Raw genomic sequence first — 18,492 nt, 5'->3', positions numbered from 1 at the left:
GGAAAACAAGATCTGGAAGTGAAATCAAACTTCACGCTTATAAACAATTGTATCATAAGGGTAATAAGTATTCAACATCAGCAAGACAAGTATCATGTGCAGGTTTTCTCAAATCAGTAAACTACAATTATTACCATAATTTGCCTCAGACATGGATCATCCCATGTACTCAGTCAACATTAATGTAATCGGTGACTTCTCTTAAGCAAAGTCACTCCACTCATGTATCACTAGGAGCTCAATAGGAGCCCATATGAAACTATTCCATAAACACTGCATCTCGTATTTGTTTTTCTCATGTTACATGTCCGTCTCTGCTGAATCCTCTACATGCACTCTTAGAAAAACAAACATTAGCAACACACATAAATCATCCTGGTGACCAGGCGCAGGTCGACAGGTTCCAGAGGTGCTATAAAAAGACCATAAAGTTAGCCATCCATAGCTGTGGAAAGAATGTTATTCACATCATCAAAGTAACCTTCACATTTTCCCAAAAACACAGTGTAACAGCATCACCAACTCATAACCTGTAAACACAGTTTCTTCACACATAAACCCAGAAATCCTGTAGTAGAAAAACATCATTAAGTTGTGTCCTGCTGTAAATCACATGATCAAATCACATGATTAACATGCAGCAGCTGTGTTCAGAGCCCTTCCCGTGCTTTTCCCTTCCAGCACAGTACCACCTAAGAAGCTGGACATCTGTAGTGAGGCTTTTTTCCATGTCCTAAAGGTAAGGCTGCAATATTCTATGTGTATATATTGTTGAATTTTGCAGTTACTCATGTTTTCATTTTATATATTTTACTGTGGAGTCAGTCAAATATCCTTAAAGTTCAGATCCCCATAACATGTTGATGTTAATAAAAACCTACAAAAAAAGTTGATCTATTTTATACTGTAATGCAACTCAAAAATTGTGTTTCTTACGGTCTTGTTCTAATCCTCTTTTTTTTCTGTCATGTAGACTTCAGAAGACCCTGAAGGCTACCTGCGTCAGCGACCCCTGGCTTGTCCACTTCTGCTTGTCTCTGAAGGCAACTGCATGATAGCTGTTGGAACCACACCGGTGAGCACTTTTGACCAGAAGGATCTTAATGAGGGACTGCTCTATCTGATGGCATATTACTATGCCCTCCACCCCACATATCCAAAGTGCATTTCCACGCTGCTGTCTGTCTTGCAAACTGAAATACTCAAAGACTCCATCCATGACCGAGATTCAACCCCCTCTTACAAGAAGGCGCTTGGTGAGTGGAAGTCATTCATTGAGTGAGTCTCTCAGATGACAGACTCCATCTGCCTTGTTTATCAGACTCAGTGTTGGTCAGTGAGGTTGTTTTTTTTTTCTCTAGAAAAGTTGTTCAAATGTAAAACACATGTTTGTTTGTGTGGTCGTTAAACTTGTTCTTCTAAAATGTTATGTAATATAGGATTTGAAATAGTGATTGTTTTAAGCTTCAGCAAAATTTATTTTTGATACCAGCCATGAGTGTGTTATACTGTTATTATTCATGTTAAGAGTATCTGGAATATGCACTTCTTATATTGGCCATGTTACACAGTACCCTGCTGAAATGTATAATTTTAGACATGATTCTCCTGGAACAGACCTCAGTGAGTTACTGACCCATTGCTGTGTCAATAAAAGCGCAAAATCTAAGAGTGCTTTTGCTGTCTTAATTTAAGATGAATTCCCTTATTTTTAGTAGCTTTTTGAAGAGATGGTGTCTTATTCTCGGGAATTTTTGCTGATTATTGTTCTCAGAGTCAAAACATAATTCTTATAGTTAGCTCAATCAAGAAAGAAACAATTCAGTTTTAAGAAAATTTGTCCTATGGTAAGGTGTTTTTTTTATGTGAAAAATCTAAATTAAGGTGTCGAATCTTAAAGTAAGCAAATAATTATTGAAAACAGCTTGTTCAAGAAAGCATAATACTCATTTTAGGTACAGATTTTCTAAATATCAAAGTATCTTTTACTTATAATAAGTCACATTTTCTTCAAATAAGCATACATTTTAGACAATTTTGTCTAGTTAAAAGGCATATGGCAGTTAAATTAATTTGCTAGTTTTAAGAATTCTAGTTAAGCAACTTCTGCTTACCCCATTGGCAGATTTTTTTGCTCAAAACAAGAAAATTTTGTCAGATTTAAGAATATTTGGCTTGTTTCAAGTATAGCTGTTTTTGCAGTGTGCTGTAAAAAGAAATGTAAATGTTAGCACTGCGCGGGTGTATACACTCTTTCTCACAGTAATCTCTGTGAGCAACACAAGCCCATGAATAACACACCCCTGGTAGATTCACAAACACAGAAAGTGGCATTTAAAAGTTAAATCGGTACGGCCAAAGCTCATGCAACCTCAGATGTTGCTGTTAGCTTTCTGCTCCTGTAAAAAGAAGCACATAAATTCATCTACCCTTTTGTCCTGTCTAGGTGGAGGTTAACCTTGAGTCGTGGTCAAGTCTTGTCAGCTTTTACCAGTCAGTCAGTTTGTTTTTATTTCATTCATTCATTCATTCTTTCTTTCTTTGCTGATAGTGGAAACTATCGTCGCATTTGATCTCCACCCTCAGCAAAATGACGTCATTTCAAAAAGAAAAAGAAGAACTTTAGATCGGATTACCTCGCTGAATCCTTTTTAGGCAGGGACTCTTATTTTCTAATTGTCCCAAATAAGTGGCTTTCTCCTGAGCCCATTTTAATGTGGAGAAACTCACTTGTAACAATTTTCTCGACGACGTGTAGCACTTTTAATTCCCAACATGCAGATCTGCTTAAACAGAGATAATCGAACAAAACTTTCAGTGCACTGTGAAAGTATCAAAATAAAAAGGCCTTGTTACGTTACACAAGCTCCTCATCTCAGGAGGGTAAATCATACCATTAGCATGATTTATCATACTATCATACTAATTGGCAGGCTCAACTTCACAACAAAAGAAAAATCATCAGCTAGATTTACTCCAAACCAACAATCAGCCACACAACACGCAACATGACCCTAATGTCTTATTAGCTATGAGTTTAATCCCCAGGTCTGTGCTTTTCACTCATTTAGGCCACAGATCTATTTTATCCAGTTTTTCTTTTTTCCCGTCATCATAAAACGTGTGACATGTCATCAGGTATTTCACAAAAGACGTTTGTTCTTATGTATTCAGAGTTGTGTATCTGGGTGCAGGATTCACTCGCACATCAAAACAGGAAACACAGTGTTTTAGAGTCTCCACTCTAACAAACTCCAACACATCCCATTCACTCGTGCTAGAATTCAGTCACCTTTCATTAATCTAAAAATGATCAACTAATTTGAATCAGCTATTAACCCACTAAGATGAAAGGACAACAGAAATGCATGTTCAAAATCTTATCACAAAAATAGAATTTCTCTCATACTTGTGCTGCATCAATCAAGCAGGAAGCATCTGTCATGGCCTGGGTGGGCACCTGCAGGTCTCCGACAGCGGCCCCTCCTCCTTTGGGCGGAGTTCGGTTGCTCCTCCCTGGCTGACCACCTGTGAGCAATCATGCCAGCAGTAGATCAGACCTGCGCTCTCAACCATTCATCGCCTGAGTATCTGCTATCCCCATGTCAGTCGAGTGGAGCATCATAACCCTGTCCAACGTCATGTGATGACTTACTTGTGTTTCTTGTCCTCAGAAGTAGCACCTGGTGTGGAGATCTCGTTTCTCTCACTCCCGCCTTCCTGGACCTGGGCCGCCTGCTGCTAACACGACGTGGTCTGCCGGCCCACCACTCACTTGCCTGCCTCCCCACGCCTCGACCGCTTCCGGGCTTCCGCTCCACCTGTCCCCTCCACCTGAAACCAAGTAAGACAACTCAATTCAACTGTGGAGGATCGTTGATTGTCTGCTGGATCCCACTGACCGTGATCTCCTCTAATTCCAGTGCCCCGGCCCCTGCCTAGTCCTGTTTCTACCTCCCCGCTGCCTCTGCTGTTCAGCAGTCTCCTAGAGGTGTCTAGGTCGCCCTCATTTCCTTAGCTAATCTTACGCGCCACGAGTGTGGTGGCGTCGCTTTGCTTTTGCTTTTGTTTACCTGTGGGCGGAAATAAATCATTTTTTGTTCCCTACCGTCTCGCTTCCGGGTTGGTTTCTGCACCTGTGTCCATCTTTGTTCCCTCGTGCCGCAGGGCCGTGACAGCATCTCCCAATTTACTATATTAACAACTAAATTTATTGTCTGATCACTGGTTGGTCAAACCAGAGTCTTTTTCCCACGAAAGTTAAACTGTTGTCCTGCAACCTAGAGAGTCAATTTTTTGCATTGGATAAATTCAGTATTTGATAACAAGTGTCTGCTAAATTTACACTATTTTAACACTGATGAGAGATGACAAGCTAATTTTCATTGCATGTGTGTTTGTGTTATTAGGCAGGTTTAATGCATGTCTGTGGAGCTGCATAGCCAGCAGAGCATGTTCTTAAAGCTGCCTTTCCTACACATTTCTCTGGTATTATTTAATCATTTTGTAACCGATGTGCTATGAGTCCACTGATCTTTGCATCACTTCTCATCACACTAAGTGACTTGGACAAGATGGTAAACAGACTCACATGCTTAAGATGTTGTCTAATCTTCATGAGCTCTCTTGTGTTTGGAAGTGTTAGTAGGGTTAATGCATGTTCTGCTTGTGTGTGTGATTTTGTATGTTTCTTTTTGCAGTGTTTCAGACTCCTTCACAATTTCCCACTTAAGCAGTCAGTTTTGACCAAATTTTGATTTCCCACTTTAAACACCAGCATTCTCACTTTCACTGTTGTCCTCTCCCACTTCAACAGTCCAATAGCAGGCAGTTCTCCTTCAGCTTCGTCCTGTGTTTCACTGTCTCTTCTTGCCATTGTAACGGAGTTAAAAATACATATGAAAAACATGCACTTACCTGTTCTTAATTATCATTTTAAGTGTGAATTTTATCATTTTTTTAATTGTATTTTATTTTGAAAACCCAGAAACCGGATCTCACTCTAATGTTTAGAAGCTGCTAAGGCTTCCGCTCCTCACAGTGCGCGTTTGCACTGTGAGGGTAAGTCCTGTAATGAAAGGCTCTGGCATTTTTATGGTTTCTGGTGTGAATAGAAGGAAAGATAAAAAGTGGGCTGTTTATCAAATGATATAAGTGACCATTTACCAGTCTTTGCATCGTATAATTGCCATTATAAAGTGAACAACGATGGACATAAGATTATTTACAAAAGAATAAGAACAGAGAAGACCTTAAATTGTCTTAGAAATGAACTTTTAAAGCAAGATTGGAATATTGTGTATGAACAAACAGAAGTTAATAAAGCTTACGAAGGATTTTTAAGAACATTTAACACATTACTTGATAAAAACTGCCCAGTAATTGAAATCAATAGGAAACACAACTATGCAGGAAGACCATGGATGACAAAAGGACTACAAAATGCCAGCAAAAAAAAGAATACCTTATATCGAGAATTCATAAAAAAGAGAACAATAGAAACTGAAATGAAGTATAAAACTTACAAAAATAAATTAACTAATATAATGAGATCCTGTAAAAGAGAGTATTACATTAAAAGGTTAGAACACAATAAAGATAACACAAGAGATATATGGAATGTATTAAACAGAATAATCAAAAATGAATCAAGGAATAATGATTACCCTGGGTACTTTATAGAAGGGACAAGAAGTATTAATAACATGGAGGAGATAGTAAATGGCTTTAATGAATTCTTCGTAAACATAGGGCCAAAACTGGCAGAAGAAATAAAGGTTGATGGAATAGAAAGGGACACTGGTGAAAATATTGAAAGGAATAGTAGCTCAATGTTTTTAAGAGCAGTGGAAGAGAAAGAGATTTATGACATGGTTAGAGGACTTAAGAACAAAACCAGTACAGACTGGAATGATATTGATATGGTAACGGTAAAGACAGTTATTGATGGCATCGTAAAACCATTAAAATATATATTCAACTTGTCGTTTCAAAAAGGAGTTTTTCCACAAAAAATGAAAGTTGCTAAAGTTATTCCCATTTACAAAACCGGTGAAAGACATCATTTTACAAACTATAGACCAGTGTCAATACTCTCCCAGTTCTCTAAGATACTGGAAAAACTCTTCATAAAAAGATTTGACAGTTTTGTGGAAAAATATGAATTAATGACAGATAGTCAGTATGGGTTCAGAAACAACAGATCAACAGCTTTGGCACTGATAGATTTAATGGAAAAGATAACGGAATGTATGGATAATAAGAGGTATGCGCTCGGAGTTTTCTTAGATCTAAAGAAGGCGTTTGATACTGTTAATCATGAAATTCTATTAAAAAAACTGGAAAAGTACGGGTTTAGGGGAGTGGTTTTGGAATGGTTAAAAAGCTATGTAGGGAATAGGCAACAATATGTACAAATAAATGAATATAAATCTAATTTGATGGATATAGCTTGTGGAGTACCTCAAGGTTCAGTACTGGGTCCAAAAATGTTTATTATGTACTTAAATGATATCTGCAGAGTATCGGAGATTTTAAAGTTTGTAATATTTGCAGATGACACAAATATACTGTGTGCAGGTGGGGAATTGCCACAGGTTTTGGAAATGATCACACAGGAATTAACGATATTAAAGAAGTGGTTTGATATAAATAAATTATCATTGAATCTCGATAAAACCAAATTTATGTTGTTTGGAAACCAAAAGAAAAACATCGAAGTAGAAATATGTGTTGACAATGTATATTTAGAAAGAGTAAATGAAATAAAATTTCTTGGGGTGATCATTGACCACAAGCTCTGTTGGAAGCCACACATTACTTATGTTCGGGGGAAATTGGCACGGGGCATTGCCGTCCTGGGAAAAGCAAAGCATATGTTGGATCAGAAAGCACTGCACATTTTATACTGTGCTTTACTACTGCCATATATGAGCTACTGTGTAGAGGTCTGGGGAAACACATACAAAAGTAACACACAAACAATAACTATAATACAGAAAAGGGCCATTAGATTAATAAATAATGTAGGGTACAGGGACCATACAAATGCACTCTTTGTCAAAATGCAAGCTATTAAATTCCAAGACTTGGTGAAGCTTAAAACAGCGCAAATAATGTATAAAGTCAGAAATAAATTGCTTCCCAAAGAAATCTGTAAATTGTTCATAGAAAGAGAAGGTGGGTATAACTTAAGAGGGAAATGGAATTTAAAAATACAAAGTGCTAGAACAACTTTAAGAACTATGTCAATCTCAATTGCAGGAGTTAAATTATGGAACAGTCTAACAGAAGAAATAAAAGACAGTCAAAACATAAAACAGTTTAAAGTAAAATATAAAAACCTAATTTTAAATAAGTATAAGAATGAAGAAAACGGGGTTAACCCAGGATGGTAATGTTGCTGGTAATGGTGTTGCGGTTCTTTTTTGGTTGTTTTTTTGTTTTTTTGTTTTGTTTTGGTTTGTTGTTTTTCCATAACTTGTGTATCTGCAAATATACACATTCTGTATTTTTCATATGAAAGAAACTATACTGTGGTGGGGCTTGCTAATTTCTTGTTTTTGATTTATGTATGTTATGTTTTGTTTTACTTCATATGTTTATATGTTTCATATATTGTTTGTTTAATTTAAGACAAAAAAAATTAAATGAATGAGAGGTAAAACTTGAGGGGGTAGGGACAAATAAGTAAATACTTCAGCCTACTCCTTTTCAAACAAATAATGGAATGATATTTTGTAATGATTGTGAAGGCACATGTTTGAAATGTTTGAAATAAAAATGAACTGAACTGAACTGAACTGAATGTTGTTACATAAGTTGTACATGTCGATGTATATAGGTTCATATTGATGTTAGAAAGTTTCTGTGTAACTGAAACAAAGGCGGGTTGCTGTTAAATAGTGTTTCTGCCGTATTTATGCTCTTTGGCAGTAAGTCTTTGTCAGCCCCCTAGTGGTTGCTGCGCATAGCAGGAAATGTGTTTGGATTTACCGTTTTTCTGTGCTTTTTGTGATGTTGTTTTACATTGTAGGAGCTACAATTGCTGGTACCATCAGAAGACACCTGTTGAGTGTGTTTTATGTCTTCTGCAGGTACGTGAGCTTGTTAACAGCCATTTTGTCTGTAAAGCACAAGCAAGTGAAGATGTAATGCGCTATTGTTAATTTGACCATTAGAGGGAAATGTTTAGTTGGTGATACTTATGTTATCCTGTTATTCTGTTTTATACGATTGTGAAATGTATTTTATTAGTCATAAGATTTCTTTTGTATACAAGCTCAGTATGACAGAGTGTAAAATGAGAGAAATTATTATTTTCCACCTTTTCTTTATTAAAAGGTTAATTGTAAGTCTGTTAAGACAGCGCGCGTTTGCACTGTGAGGGAGCTACAATTGCTGGTACCATCAGAAGACACCTGTTGAGTGTGTTTTATGTCTTCTGCAGGAATAAACTGTGAAAAGCCAACCTTCCTGAGCGTCTGTGATTTTTGAAGAGCTGGAAGTGTTACACCATTTTCTCCAAAGGTGGCAAATGTCAAACTCCAACAGTCTCCTCAGTTCTCCTCAAACATTCTTTTCCCATGCACAGTGAATTTGCAGTTTGTTGGAAACACAGTGCCATTCATCCAATCAGGCAGGATGATGGGTTTGCTTTTCTTCTCTGATGTTGTTTGTCGACACTGCTGCTGCTTGCTGGGACTCTTTGCTCAGGACTTTGCTGCTGTGTCTTTATCTGCCATATTATTGCTCTTTGGAGCTGCATTCCTTGTCTTCAGGGAGGAGTGAGAGCTCGCTTGTGAGTTTGAGAGACACATGGTGCTGTAAATAAGTTAGCCAGAAACTTGGCCTGAATGTTTCCAATGATGTTAAACTATAATTTTCTTCCGACCGCTGCATGTGGAAAATTGATTCACCTGAAAGTGACAAACTAAGACATTTTCATTATTATTATCACTGCTTAATCAACACACATCTCTCTCTCTCTCTCTCTGTTTTTGTGAACAGTCCTTTAAGCAGAAAATGAGATTGTAGTTGTTCTTGGCTGATCAACACAAAACCTTTTCCCTATGATTATTTTTCATCTACAATGTAATGGTGACCTGCAGAATCACCACTCTCACAATCAGAGGCAATTACTTTTACACAGCGCACAAAAACACTGTGACGTCAGACACATTAACACTCACTTGTTTCATCTGCGTAAATAAATCATTTGGCCAATGGCATGTGCCATGGTGATCCATAAATATGATCACAAGTTTATTTAACTATTTTTCAACCCACCAAAACAAATAAACAAAAACATGATGCTGATGCTATGAACACTCTACACACATGAGTCAAGATGCAGAAAAACTGCTGCGCATCTGAAAGAAGAAGCTGAACTCACGCAAACACTGCACACTCCAGTTATCACAGTGATCATAGTTCTGTTTCCCTCTCTTTGAAGAGTTCTCAGCCAGCTCTCGATCTGATAATGTGTAGCTTGCTCATCAGCTCAGAAGAGACCGCAACGCAACCTCACACAGTGGTTGCGTGCTTTGACCCACACAGTGGCAAAGACTTGCACTTTCATATTCAATTCAGCTTCTGTAATCATGTATTTTTCAGCTGCTTCATACAGGGTTCAGCATATTAGTTGTTTTCACAGGTGTGCTCTATATCTCAATGGCTCATAATAAGATGACAGTCTTTCAAACAGGTCAAGTGCCTCTATGCACGTCATTAGTTTAAATATTTACCTATATCACTTCATCTGTCATTGTACTGAATTTGAGCAACCCTGAGCTTAATGTGGATTACTATTAACAACTGTATTGTGCTGTAAAATCAACTTACTTCCAGACACACACATATAGACATTTGCGCGCTAATTTGTCACGAAGTAATTTCGGCTACCTCTAAAACCTAAGTCTAATTCAGTTCCTTTTGGCGAACCCAACCTATTTTAATTTCTCTGTCTCAACGTGTTTTCATTTGCCTAAACGTATTTTAATTTGTCACGAAGTAATTTCAGCTACCTCTAAAACTTAAGTCTAATTCAGCTCCTTTCGGTGAACCCAACCTAATTTATCACATTACTTTAAACCTTTGCGGCCATTTTATATACCAAATTAGTGTTTCTCACCCTCCAACGTCTCACTGGTGGTTCGGATCATCAGACTGTATCCCAGCGCCGTGGACCAGGCCACCGGCCCAGACCCGAATTAACGCCCTGGGGCTCTCTCCTCGTCTAAGAGGGCTGTGCATAGGCTTCGGTGCTGGCTCCCCACGGCGTCATGAATCAGTGCTGGATCCTGGAACAGAGTCACAGATAACAGTTCTGATATTTTCTGATCCGGCTACGAAAGACCAAATAATGTTAAGAGATATATTCTAAAACTCTTCTTCAGTAGAGAATCAGAGAAGAGAAACACACAGATTTTCTTGCTAGCAAGGGCAGTCTCCTGAGCTCACACACCAAGAGTGAGGCTCAGAGACTAAGCACTGAGGACTGCCCTGGTCTTTTATTTATACACTTCAGTGGGTGCTTGTTCCTTACATTGGAATATGTGTGTGTGTGTGTGTGTGTGTGTGTGTGTGTGTGTGTGTGTGTCAGAGTGTGACCCCATAAACGACTTCCTGCTGGTCTGGAAAATCCAACAGTTCATCTATATGTAAAAAAGCACTTAGACTAAAACTGACATAGCTACGTTAATCCTACCGTAAATGGTAAAATGGTAAATGGCCTGTATTTATATAGCGTAAAACAATAAGACAAGGTACGACCTCTCCCATACTCCTAGGATGTGGGGGTGAACGCCAGAACACCCTGGAATGTTACAGACCTCCTAGGATGAGACATTCTTTCAATATGCCACCAACTATATACTTCTAAACACAAATGATTACATGCAGTATTCTACCATATGCAAACTTATATCATTAAAACATTATACTGACTACTAAGTACAATTTTCCATTGACAACTTGTATTGCTCCCAAGGAAAGCATGCATGCTAGATGAGGGGCATGTTCTCATACACCTTTGTAACAATGGACTTGTTTTTGCACCCATCCTGCTGGCTGTTAGAAACAATGTTACATACAGTTCTAAGGCACTGTGTCCTCATCCTCATGTGTTCAGATTATCTGAATCCTTCACAGTGTGCGCTGTAGGAATAGGTTCCCCGTGTTATAAATAACAAATATAAATGAGCTCAGTCACTAAAGAGACAGAGAAGACAAACAGAGTGATGACAGCAAAATTATGTAAGATGACACGCACAGACGCCTACACACACTCATCTACAGCGAGAGCAATGAACGATGTGAAACAGAAAACTGTAGAGCAACAAAGAGAGGTGTATGTCTGTGAAGGTTCTCAGTCATCCAACTCATCGTAGTCTAAGGAGCTCGGAAAGAAAAGCGTCTGGACTTCTTTAAAGTCTTGACTTGCATTGCTTGGAAGGGAGCTTGGAAAGAAAAGTCCAGACGCTTTTCTTTCCAAGTTCCGTAGACAAAGAGAGGTGTAATCATTGGACAGACTCCACAGAGGAAGATTTTGTTTACAGATCAATACAGTAAATCAGAGTTTCAAACCCACACAAGCAACCACACACTTTAGTGCTTTATTAGCACTGGTTCAACTCAATGTGAGAAAATACATTGAAACACTATCTAGAAAATAGCCCAGATGAATGAATAGAGTGTTACATGCAGTGTGTTTGATTACAGAATATTGAATGTTATGCTACATTTGCCTTGGCTAGAAGAAGAAGACAGATAGAATGAGAGAGATAGTTACAACAAAGTTGCAAGAGTTTAAGAAATGTAATCAGATACTGTTTGAGGAATCAGCAAACATAAATGTGGACCATCTGTGAGAGCTCACTGATACAAACTCTGTATCCATACATCTGCACATGAAACAGACATTTTCCAATCCAGGATCATGCTTGATTAGATCCTTCTTTTTTGACCTACCGCCTTCGATCATGAGGATGAAGAGATGTTCCCAAGCCAGCTGAGCGATATAATCTCTCCATCTTGACTCCTCTACTACCCAAAACATCTAATCTGAGACATCCAAGTGTCATCCTGGTCAAATGCCTGAACAACCTTGACTGGTGATGTGGAAGAGCAGCAGCATTACTCTGAGCTGCTCCTGAATGTACAATCTCCTCTCTCTAAGCCCAGCCACACTTGAATGAAGCACATTTATATTACTTGTATCCTCAGTCTTACTCTTCCAATCACTACCAAAAGATCGTAACTAGGAGTCTATCTGGAAATATAGTTACATTTATAGTCAATTTACAGCTTCATTTTTTACACTCAGTTTTCTCCTTGCCACTGAGGACGGGTGGTATCCATTTCACACAATATCACGTACTATGCTGTACGTTCCTGTACGTTATTAACTGAGTTAATAAAAGTGCAAAAAGTACACAGCAAAATCTCCAGTGTTAAATTAACAACCAGTGTTAAATTAAAAGTAACCTAGTCAGTTTTGAAGATTAACAATGGCTAACACTGAGCAGTGCTGATTTTCTAACACTGGAATATTTCTAACATTTTGAGTTATTTTCCAGTGTTAGAAAATGTTTTTCTAGTGAGTGGAGGTTGCACATCGATCACTGATTGGTCTCTAGGCCTGTGTGACTAAGGCCTGAGAATCAGTAATACTGTAAGTCAAGAGATAAAATGTTAGAAAAACAAAAATCCTATTTGTAATTATTATTTTGTATTTGTGTGTTAATGCATGTTTAAAATAGTCAGACAATGAAATATGTGTGAGCATTCCATCCATCACTTTAACAAAAGTCTAATGTCGATAACATTAGCATTCAGCGAGCACATTTCCCAATTAAACATTGACACTCTGTCAAATCCTCGTGGGAGCTGTCATGTGTTGTTGCAGCCACTGTCTCTACTGTCTGTCAGAGGGACTGTTCATCAGCTGTTTATGCAGAAAACCAGAGGTAAAGGTTCAGCACAGACTCACGTAATTTTTCTTCTTAGGGGTGACCAACCATGTGTGGAGGACAGATTGATACTGCCCGGCCTGAAGACCCACTGAAGTATGGCAAGCAATATAAAAACTTAATTTAAGTGTGAGTGTTTAATACCAGCTGCTTCATACAAGTACAAAGTAAGAAACAGACAGAGGTAAAAATCAAAGTAGACATGGAACATACAGCTGGACCCACAAAGAGAAAAACGGTAAATCAAGACAGCCCATATTATAATTACCCTGAGAAACAATTAACAGACCGAGGTTCAAAGGCTGGGAAGGTTTCACTGCAGAGGAAAATGCATGCTGCTTGGTTCTCTATTTGAATAGCAACATATGGATAAAATGCCAAAAAATGATGGAGCATTACAGAAGTCAGGTGAAGAGAGTGGATGATTTCCAATTTAATCAGCCAATTCAGTGGATTAGAAAGTCAAAACCAGACCAGGTAAATTCACCATGAACTGTTTACAAAGTATGTCTTGTTCTTCTTATTAAATCTCTGACAATGACACTAAAATGTTCCCCATGTGTTTGTAGATAAACTATACAACTGTGGTGTTCCCAGTGCTGCAGCACTGAGTTTGCAGCAGCAACAGCAACTCTAAAGCAAAACTTTAGCTGCACAAAGACAACTCGTGAACAGCCTGTATTTTAAAGAGATTCATGTAGCAACCCACTGGGTTTCTGAGCTTAACGTTCAACGTTCCCAATGTCAGATTGTTGGAGCCAGAAATTTGGACAAGAAGCTAAAGTGCTAACTTAGCACATTCAGACTTTTAAGAAAAGGTATCGAGTATAGCATCAATGCATTTAGGACAAGAAAATTAAGCCAATACAAAAGTGCCTTAAACTTTCATGCAATCTGAAGGCCACCAGTAGTTATTAAAATGTCCTGACCTCTGCAAACACTTTCAGATAGAGTTGTGGACTCTGTCACTCATTTCAGGTCGTATGGAGCTAAAAAAAAAAAAAGTTAATCTATGTTGCAAATTGGTCATACCATATTTCAAATTGGAGGATTACCTGTGAAACTTAACTACATGCTCATTGGTTAATGACTTAACAGTCACCAATGATTAGTCAGTGAATATATGGTTTCATAGGTCACTCCCATCTTGAAGTCTAAAAAGCATCCAAATGGATGAAAAACAACCACTCCACTTACAGTTGTTAATTATTTATAGGGTAAATTATTTATAGCTAAATTGAGTCACTGAACTGGATATCTCAATCACGTTTCTGGTTTTGGAAGTTTTGCAGATTTTTTTAACTCTTCCCTTTCTGAATGAATTTGATCTAACATGATCTTTAAGCCATCACTGTCATTCATTATCTACCAGGTCACTGTTAACCCGTCTAACTGTAGATGGGTTAACTTCCCACCTGACCATCACAGAGTCTAGATACCCCTCACCCCCAACTGGTCGTGGCAGATAGCCGCTCCTCCCTGAGCCTGTTTTGAGGGTTCTTGATGTTAAAAGGGAATTTTTCCTTCCCAAGTACTTGCTCATAGAGGGTCTTTAGAATGTTGAGGTTTTCTCTGTAATATTTTAGGGTCTTTAAAACATCTTGAAGTGATTGGTTTTGATTTGGTTCTATATCAATAAAAATTAAATTAACTTTACCCAAACTTTCAGGCCCCTACTATGCGAAGGACATTTTCTACAAAACTACTTGAGCTTGGTCTTTCAAATATTTGGCTCTATGACTTTATGGATACAAACTCTCAGGTTAACTTGAAATGCCTTAATATTTGGATACCTGATCTCAGACAGCAGATGTGGAGGCCACAGTTTTGCAGGTTGGGGACTGATATTGTATTTACAGCTTACTGTTATGTTATGACAGTCCAAATCAGGTGAATGGTTTCACAGATATTAAAGCTTGAATATGGAAACAAAAACACATTTTCATCCAACTTCATTGTGATATTCCCCAGGTATGACACCACGCACAAAATCCAGATGAACCTTAGAAAAATCAAGGTCCTAATAGTATTGTATATAAAAATACCCGGGGAATATCACACTGAAGTTGCATGGAAATGTAGTTTTGTTTCCATATTCAAGATTTAATATCTGTGAAACCATTCACCTGATTTGGACTGTTCTCAATAATATGTTGTGCTTTGTGTATGAGAAGCTGTAAATAAAACGTCAGTTCCTTACCTGCACAACCATAGTTTCTATAGGCCTCTGCCACCAGTAATTGGACAGCAAGATCTTAACCTCATCCAGTATCTGTTTCTACATTGGATCTGTAAATTTCGTGGATGCAGCTTTCTTAGTCATAATATGATGAGCTGATAGTGTGAGGCCCATCACGCTAGTATTTTAATGTACAGAGTTTTGTCAAGGAGCTTTGACAGCAGAAAATAGACCAATGGATTGATCATATTCTGATTGCAACAGGTAGTTTCCCTGTCAAGACTGAACAATAATGATACAGATCACATGTTAATAGCAGGTGGAAATGGGGTCAGAGTTACCGTTTTAACTGCCTGGTGATTTCGTTTCATTTTGTCTCATATTGGCTCTTTAAAGGTTACAGACATAATAAAACGTGTTTTTTTTTTTCCTTGTTCTTGAAGGGCTGCTCCTTTGTGGATAAATGTTTCTTTTTAACAAGGCCATGAACATCACAGGATAGATCATATGTGATTGGAATGAAGTGAATCTGTGCAATAAAATGGATTCCAGCTGTCAGTGTGGCTGAGTTATTCAGGATATTTCTCCTCAGAGGGACTCATTGAAATTCAATGGGTACATTAGTTATCTGACTGTGGGCCCGGTGGCAACACAGTGTGACGCTGGCGCTGTTTTCCATTAATTTTTATCTGACTGGAAACAAGTTTTGTTTTCATAAAATTCATTTCTTTATCGACAGTTTACAGCAAAGAACGTAGCAGAAGTGGTGTGCAGATACACAAAAAAATAACACAAAGACAGGGACAGTATCTTTGGAAACACTCCAAACCTCTGCAGCTTTCACATAAAAACATCAGTGTTTCAGCCATAATCAGCCGTTGTCAGGTCAGAAGTTCCCATTCTTATCTAACACAAAACAAATACTCACTGACGTTAAACTGGAGCTCTTAGCACTTTATGGCAGTCCGTCACATTAATGAGGACATTCATGTTTCCTCCAAATGGCTCAGTGTAGAAATAACTCCCACTCGCACCCTCTTTGTAAGGGTAATTCACTTTGTTACAACTCGGTGTCCTTTCCTGCAGTGATAATAGTTTTGTATTCACCAGAAAAGCTCTGGGACCACTGTGACATAACTAAAAATGAATCACACTGGTCAACAAGCATCAGCAGTCACATGTAGAGATCCTACAGGGCTGTGCACGTTTTCTAGGGAACCAACATCAGATCAAACTCATGCCAGTAAGGATCTGATTTTACTGGACATGTCTCAGGATGTTTTTGCCCACGGGGAGTAGCACGGGGTGTCCCCCTGGGAATCTGATGCAGTTTTATCCAATTCTTTGGAGGAATACAAATCTGACCCCGCCAACTGACCCCGTAGGAGCTCCTTCGGGTATTTTTCAGAGGAGAAAATAGAACCTGTTTCAGGATGGATCTTTCTATGCAGGCCTGAAAACCTGTTGAGAACTGGAAAAAACTCACAGCATACTGATTTGTTAAACTCATAGTAGACATCCAGAACAAAAAATGGAACCTTGCAGTCATCGACAGTGTTGGGCATAATGCATAATGTAATGCATTATGTAATTACATCACTATATTTTTTCAATAACCCATCACGGTACTGTACTGAATTCATCACAATCAGTGTCATTTGCAGGATCACTGAACAGCACACAGTTCCATGTGGAGTTCTGTTTACAGTAAATTCAATAAAAGAGATCATTTGAAAGAATTGTCAAGAATTATTGTAGTGCAGAGGCTGAAGTATAAACGATACAGTGATTAGATTCAGATGACGGCAAGATAGCAGAGCAGATTCCTGACAATGTTAGCAAGTAGAATTAGACCTCTAGAGTCTAGACGCTGGTGGTGGCAGCGATGAAGTAAATAGAGAATGAGACTCTCAGTGATCAGTCAGGATGTGCTGGAGATGGAGATTACACACATTGCACAAATGAGAGTCTCAAAGGCAGAACGGTGAGAGGTACTGAGATCTAAACCATATGGCCCGCAGAAGGCGAGCAAGAAAATGATCGGTTCAGAGCAATGATGACAAAACTGAGTTTGACAGCCTGGGAAGAAGAAGTAATAACAAATAGACTAGAGCTCAAATGCCCAGCAATGTAGGCAGACATGCATACAGATCCTTAAGCTTCATGAGAAGAAAACTCAACTGGTATGACCACGACATAAGACCTGAAGTACAGGACAAAAGCATTCTTCAAGGAACAGTCCAATGAAAGTGGAAAGCAGAAGAAAATAAAAAATAATGGTCCAACAACAGTGAGGAGTAGACAGGACAAAACTTCAGAAAATGAAATGTCTTCTGTTACTTCTGTTCTATTGTTGTCCAGTTTATATGGGTAGTGTCACTCTGACTCCATCAGGAATTAAGGGTCATAGCAAGACTGATACATTCTACTGGATGATCGGGGAGAAACTTATAAGCGTTTGAAAGAAGGTATGCAAATAGTGTCACAGAGTGTTTAGGTCAATATTAGGGAATATTTCACAATGCATTATTTGAAGACTTTCAGTTTTAGGCTAAAAGGTCAAAAACTGACTCAAGCCAAATTTTTAAAAGAATGTGGGATTTTATTGATCCATTCTCTTCCACTTATCCTTGTCAGGGTCAGAGGGGGCCTGGAGTCTATCCCATCTGTCTCAGGGCAAGAGGGAGTTTACACCCTGGACAGATCCCCAGTCTGTTGCAGGACTAACACATAGAGACAGACAACCATTCACACTCATGTTCACACCTTCAGTATAGGCAATCCAGAGTTACCAATTAACCTATCCCCACTAACTGCATGTCTTTGGAATGTGGGAGTAAGCTGGAGTACCCAGAGAGAACCCACGCAAACATGGGGAGAACTCCACAAAGAAAGTGGTATAAAACTCAGGACCTTCTTGCTGTGAGGCAACAGTGCTAACCACCATGCCACCATGCTGCCTGTGGGATGTGCCAGGATATAAAATCCTGTGTGATTTAAAATATATTTCAATATAAAATCGCACAGGATTTTATATTGAAATATATTTGCTTTTCTTTTAATCAATTTTGGTATCAAGAATTAAGTTACCAATTACCAATAATTACCAATAATGACATCGTTCCTGTGGCTCTAATCGTAATGATCAAATGAAAGACATTTAGTGTCATGTATCTAATAAACTGTGTTGTAATCCTGAGGGCTCTCCTTCGTGAGCTCTCAAAAGTAGAGACAGTTTATTTTGATGAGTCTTTAAACCGCTTTGCTGTAAGCAAAAGTCAATAAACCTGTTTGTTTGATGCTTTTTGTTTTTTGTACTGGTATCTTCAGTGTTTGCACACA

At 38.4% G+C, this 18,492-nt stretch overlaps 1 long non-coding RNA gene across 1 annotated transcript; it reads right to left on the bottom strand.

The window, feature by feature from the left end:
• Positions 1 to 254: 254 nt before the first annotated feature.
• On the bottom strand, positions 255 to 10,298 carry LOC309711390. The gene is made up of 3 exons (XR_014277962.1): positions 10,133 to 10,298; positions 3,656 to 3,834; positions 255 to 3,528 (listed from the first exon to the last, which is right to left on the bottom strand). It is a non-coding gene; the product is annotated as an uncharacterized lncRNA (long non-coding RNA).
• Between the last annotated feature and the right edge of the window lie 8,194 nt (positions 10,299 to 18,492).

Source organism: Aulonocara stuartgranti (assembly GCF_965226115.1).
Source record: "Aulonocara stuartgranti genome assembly, chromosome: 7".
Classification (NCBI taxonomy): domain Eukaryota; kingdom Metazoa; phylum Chordata; class Actinopteri; order Cichliformes; family Cichlidae; genus Aulonocara; species Aulonocara stuartgranti.
Note: the sequence above shows the minus strand (reverse complement) of the source record. Positions and strands in the feature narration are given on the sequence as shown.